Genomic DNA, 6,213 nt, shown 5'->3' with positions numbered 1-6,213 from the left:
CCAGCAGATCGAGGGGCGTGATCATTCCCCCCCTATTCGGTATTGGTGAGGCATCATCTGGAGTACTGTCTCCAGTTTTGGGCCCCACACTACAAGAAGGATGTGGATAAATTGGAAAACATCCAGCTGAGGGCAACAAAAATTATTCGGGGGCTGGAGCACATGACTTACAAGGACAGGCTGAGGGAATTGGGCTTATTTAGTCTGCAGAAGAGAAGAGTGAGGGGGGATTTGATAGCTGCTTTCAACTACCTGAAAGGGGGTTCCAAAGAGGATGGGTCTAGGCTATTCTTAGTGGTGGAAGGTGACAGAACAAGGAGCAATGCTCTCAAGTTGCAGTGTGGGAGGTTTAGGTTAGACATTAGGAAAAATTTTTTCACTAGGAGGGTGGTGAAGCACTGGAATGGGTTACCTGGGGAGATGGTGGAATCTGCTTCCTTTGAGGTTTTTAAGGTCAGGCTTGACAAAGCCCTGGCTGGGATGATTTACTTGGGGATTGGTCCTGCTTTGAGCAGGGGGTTGGATTAGATGACCTCCTGAGGTACCTTCCAACCCTGATCTTCTATGATTCTATGAAATGTGTTAGTTTCCTTTGAAATCCCAGTTGAGACCAAGTGAGCCTTACAGTTTACCCCAATATAGATTCATTCCACTTCTGATAGTTCATTTATCTCTGGGTCTTCTGCCATAAATGTTGGTAGAAAGGGTCTCCTAGGAGGGCAGGTTTGCAATTACAGCCTGTACTTTTTTTCATACTTTGTAATCTTCCAAAATAGCAGGAGGTGGAGGAGAAGAGGTCAAAATGGATGAGACATAGGAGCAAAATTAAGAGACAAAAGCATAGAATCAGGACACAAGATTTGTAAATGTTGCAGTCTGAATTCTGTGCCTGACCCATTCATTCCTTCATTGGTTACCATCCCTTCCACAGCACAAAAGTCCTTGTTGTCCGACCAGGCAGCCAGACTGGGATCCATGAGGAAGGAACGTCCTCTGAAGGCATCAACCATTTCTCACTTTGCCTCATGGAACTTTGGATCTCAATGGTAGAGGACAATTGTTCCCAATCTAACCCTGGCGTCCTTTGGGGCTGTAATCAGTGCCACTGTACTAGGCAGTTTTCAGAGTAGCAGCCGTGGTGTTCCAAAAACAGTTTGACCTGGGTCATAGTGCACCCCAGCTTCTTCTCTGTGGTGAAAATGAACAAGTGCGTGCCTGTTATTTCTACCTGAGTTCTTGCAAATCCTTTGCCTTGGTCAGGGTAAATTTACACTTCTCCGTGGTAGAATCCTTTACCAGACCACCCAAAATCTGGGTAATTGTAGTGAAGAATGGCCTCTCAAACATGCCCAGTTTATTTCTTCAAGATGGTGTCATTGATCTAAATTAGGAACCAGATTACAGCCCTGTATCCGAGTCTCACTGAGTTACCAGAGATGGGGTTTCTATGAGAAAAAAGTTATTTTTCTGCAGCTGTCTCACATTCAACACTGATTTCGTTTTATACACAATTGCAGCAACTAGAAAGGGTGAGTTCAGCAAAGCACCACTTCTCTTTCCTCCATATCTGCGTAGTTCGGGACAACATTTCCTAATTCACAAGGTTAGCCAGGTGAGATCTTCAGGAGTAACCTCCAGTAGGGCCTGGGACACAACCAGTTTGAGAACCAAATACAAGGGGATTTTGCACCCTTCCATGCCTCTTACTTTGGAATTCTCTCCATGGATCGTCTGAGACAATATTGACCTGAACTTTTGAACACCACTGTGATCTGAACTTGCTTCAGTTAGTTGCACAGTTTGGAGTCTGCTGGAGATCACAATGTCAGAGCAGAGATTTAACCACGCTACTATTCCTTTGTTAGCATGTCCAATAACTTGGAGTATTCTCTCTTGTTGACTGAACTGCACTTGGACTTTCTCCATGTCATCATGGCAGGGTGGGAAAATAGCAAAAGGAAAAAGAAAAAAAATAGAGTCTATTTTACCATTTGGCTCAAATTCCCCAGGAAATCTGTTGCATTCTGTCAAACAAAACTAATGTCCATTTATGTAACAAAACGGCCTTCAGGAGAGAGAGAAAAACCCACCTCTCACCGAGGGGTAAGAACCTTTTGGTTTCACAGAAAGTTAAATTCCAGAGCAGGATACACCTGATGACTCAGAATCAGGACAACAGATTCTCCCATCATCTTCTCCTCTCATCCTTTGAAACCTGCTTCACTCCACGCTATCTGACAATTACTGAGTCATGTGATTTAGGAAGTTTTAGCATCATCATAATGTGAAAAAACAACCAGCCTTCCCATCCAAAAACAATCCCAACTCAAAAGGAAAAAGACAGGAGGTGGCTTTGCCTATAGATGAAATATGGGGTTTAAACAAAGAATGATCACATGGTTTTAGATCCAATTAAACATTCTCCTTCTAGGTCTGTGACTCACCTCCAAACCTAATGAGTCTGATGTAGGATCAAAGAAATCAAACCATGATTCCCAAGCATGGAGAGCTCAGAACACTGTGTCTTGGGAAACTATGGGAAGTGGAGGGATATAATGTGAAGAAGATAAACTCTGCACAGCTGAGACAGAAGGAAACACTGCTGGGATGATGGGAAAGGGGGGAATCCCTCCCATACACCCAATTGTCTTTGAGTGTCAAAGAATCTGCTATAATCAAATATATTGTAAGTGAGAAAATGGCGCAAAAAATAGCTGATATTCAGCACAATCCATGGCAATGCAAATGGGGAGGGATAGCTCAGAGGTTTGAGCATTGGCCTGTTAAACCCAGGGTTGTGAGTTCAGTCCCTGAGGGGGCCGTTTAGGGATCTGGGGCAAAAATTGGGGATTGGTCCTGCTTTGAGCAGGGAGTTGGACTAGATGACCTCCTGAGGTCCCTTCCAACCCTGATAATCTATGAATGTGAGAACAAATGGGAATGAGGGAATCAGTGCCCAAAGGTGACTTGGTGATTTTAACAATCACTTTGCAGTGGAAGCAACAGCTCCGGGGTTGTTTAGACAAGGAAAACTGATGGAGCACTGGTGAGATTCTGAGTAAACCTGCTAGACCCCCCCTCCCCTGCCACTATACACACGCTATGTCTCTTCTGCAGGAATAGTTGTGGTTTTACATCAAGCTAGCTAAGGCCATGGGAAATCCGAGTGGAGATAAGGGCGAAGTAATTTTATCTCAATGGAGCTAGTTTAGGTCACCCCTGTCCCCTGGAGCTAATGACATTCCTGATAGGAGGGACAGATGCTCCCACAACATGCAGAATAAAGTTGTTGATAGAATGGAGCAGAGGATTAATCCCAAAGAATGGTGAGCTACAAAAGAGAAAAACGGGCAACCTACCTAGGGGACCCGAGAGACCACGTGATGCAAATAGTTCAAAGAGCTTTTAAGAGGGAATTAGCAAAAACTAGTAAAGAAAAAAAAACCCTGTTGTCAGCCCTTGATGAAGTTCTTGTGCCCCAGGCAGGCTTTTGGGGAGTGTGTGTGTGTGAGGGCCATGTAGCCAAGGGAGGGATCACTGAATGGGGGGGGGGGTATATATGAGTAGGTGGAACTTGCTAGGCATTTAATGTCCTATCCAGGCATAGCCAGGGCCCTCATCTGGCTCACCCTGGTAAGGGCCAGCTGAGGTTGTGGATCTTGTTTGAAGGGATCTAAAGGTAAAGCTCCTCCCCTTAGTGGAATGAAAATTCAGGCCCCAACACTGAGTTTCACCCAAGCTTCCCAGAAACTGGTTACACACAAACGCCTGCTGTCTGGGAAAGGCATGGAGTACCCCCAGGCACTGCAGATACATGCTCCTTCAACACCACTCCAATACCACAGCTCTCACATGCCTCCCACTACAGGAACTAGCCCCAACAGCTGCAGCAGTAACCAGATGTGGGGGGTGGGATCTGAGCCTGGGCCTACAATCTGCTCCCTCCGAGAAAAGCAGGCCCTGGGTGAGCAGCAAACACCGAAGGTGGATTTCTTTCCGGCTCTGGGTAGAGCGCGCTTTGCACTGCTGCAGGAGAGAGCACTCGAGGAGCAAAAGTGCCAAACGCTCCACACATCATGCCTCCGAAAGGAAAAACCCAAGTCAGCAAATTCGCTTAAAGATGGAGGCAGAGAGACACGGCTCCCACTTCCATGCACAGTGTCTGCCGTTATCTAAGAGACACAACAACCCCCCAGTGCTTTTCATAAGAGCACAAGGTCTTTTCCCTCCAGGTTGCAAGGCCAGTGGGCAAGTTGCCCCTCGTGGAGCCAGGAGTCCCCAGACCTGCTGGGTAAAAAACAAGCCACCAGAAAGTGGTCCATAGTCTCAAGTGGCACCATAGCCTGACACAGCGCCCCTGGGCAGCCTTTGCTTTGCACGTACCAGCCATGCACATTTGCAAATACTTTAAAGCTCCTGTCAGTAAGTTCTGGGGACAGTTGCTCACCTTCAGAGGAAGCTCCCTAAAATCAGCCTGTTTCACCCAGTGGTACATTGACCTTCATTCGGACCAAGCCAAAGGGGGACCTCACTGTGGCTGCCACTGCTGTGAGGGCAGCCACTGTTGTGGATGAAGCCATCCTGCAAGCACCTTCCACCTAGCACTGAAAAGTGCTGTAGGACATAAGGTGGGAGTGGATGAACACTAGACGGGGGTCCCTCCTAATCTCCTCCCACTTCTGCCACCATTGGCCACCCCATAGCCGGTGCTGCACCCAGTGGGTTTGAAAAAAATACGGCCGTATCTCATTCCTGATCAGATGCTGGAAGGGATAGTTCAGTGGTTTGAGCATTGGCCTGCTAAACCCAGGGTTATGAGTTCAGTCCTTGAGGGGGCCGTTTAGGGATCTGGAGCAAAAATTGGGGATTGGTCCTGCTTCAAGCAGGGGGTTGGACTAGATGACCTCCTGAGGTCCCTTCCAACCCTAACCTTCTATGAATCAGCCTGCCCACTCTTGCAGCCCTCCTCTTCTGCTCTGACTGACAGGGAGGAATATTAAGCCTCCCTCCCTTAGGCCCTCCCTTCAGCATTCCTGGGGAACACCAATGCCACCCAAGTGACTTAGGTTGACAGTAGATCAACCAATAGGGCTGCCTCCTAGACCAGGCTTGCAGCCCAGCTTCAGGACTGAGAGGAAATGCAACTCGCATCCCTATCTACAGGACTCCAGGTACCTCCAGCCTTCTGGCTCAAACATCCCCTCTTGTGTTCAAGTCACAACAGTGAGCAGGCAAAAGACAGACTCCCGTGTCATTTGAGAGAGCAAGATAAAGCTTTGGAAACCCCGGTAGGGTTAGCTGGTAACCAAAGGGCCCCAAGGTCCCACTGAGATTTGAACTTGGATTGTAGGATTCAATGGCCCTTACAACATGGGACCAGCAGGGGATCCCTCAAACTCTGTTGACTTCTGACAGGGAGGACTCTATGGGGACAGTTTTTTTCTGGCAGGGAGGACCCTGTGGGAACATGCCTCACTGGCCAACCCTGCATTTCCTCAACAAGTCAGCATGCAGCGCTTTGCTGCAGGCCCAGAGGCCTTTCTTCCTCCAGACTGTGAGGCCAGTGGGCATGTGAGGAAGTTGCACCTTCAGTCCCAGGCTGTAAAGGGTCCTTCCTAGGAAAGCCCAAGTCCTGAAAAGGAAAAAGTAAAGTCAAGGAGGGTCCTCAAGAGATGGCTTTTGAAGTTCTTGGCGGACATCAGAGGGGGAAAGTGTCCTCTGCCTGACCAGGGACTTGAACGCTGGACCCTCAAATTAAAAATCTGAGTCAGCTTTACCAACTGAGCTAGCCAGGCTCACACTCAAAAGAGGCAACTTTGGGTCAAGAGAAAGAAGGCTGGAAACAATACAGAAAACCTGTTACTCTCGCTCTCTTAGCAGTCCTAGCCCCAGGCTGCTTGCTTTCTCCATCCAGCGCCCTGAGGCCTTATTCTTTTTTTAGTTAAATATCAGATCCAGGAGAAAACACAGTTATACAAAGCAAAACGAAATTGCAAACAGAAATGTTACTGGAAATACAAAAATAAAAGGAAAATCCAACCCTCATCACTTTATCGTATCTGGGCCATTCCTGTATCGAGAGCACCCACTGAGGTCCCTGTGTGGTTATGAGAGACCTGGAGGAATTCATACCAAAACCTGAACATGAAACTCAACTGCTCCCAGGTGCCACAGTGAAACCCTTTCCCTGCTGTGACATTGCATTCCATATGA

This window comes from Lepidochelys olivacea (assembly GCF_965140295.1).
Source record: "Lepidochelys olivacea isolate rLepOli2 genome assembly, chromosome: 28".
Taxonomy (NCBI): domain Eukaryota; kingdom Metazoa; phylum Chordata; order Testudines; family Cheloniidae; genus Lepidochelys; species Lepidochelys olivacea.
This window is presented reverse-complemented; position numbering follows the sequence as displayed.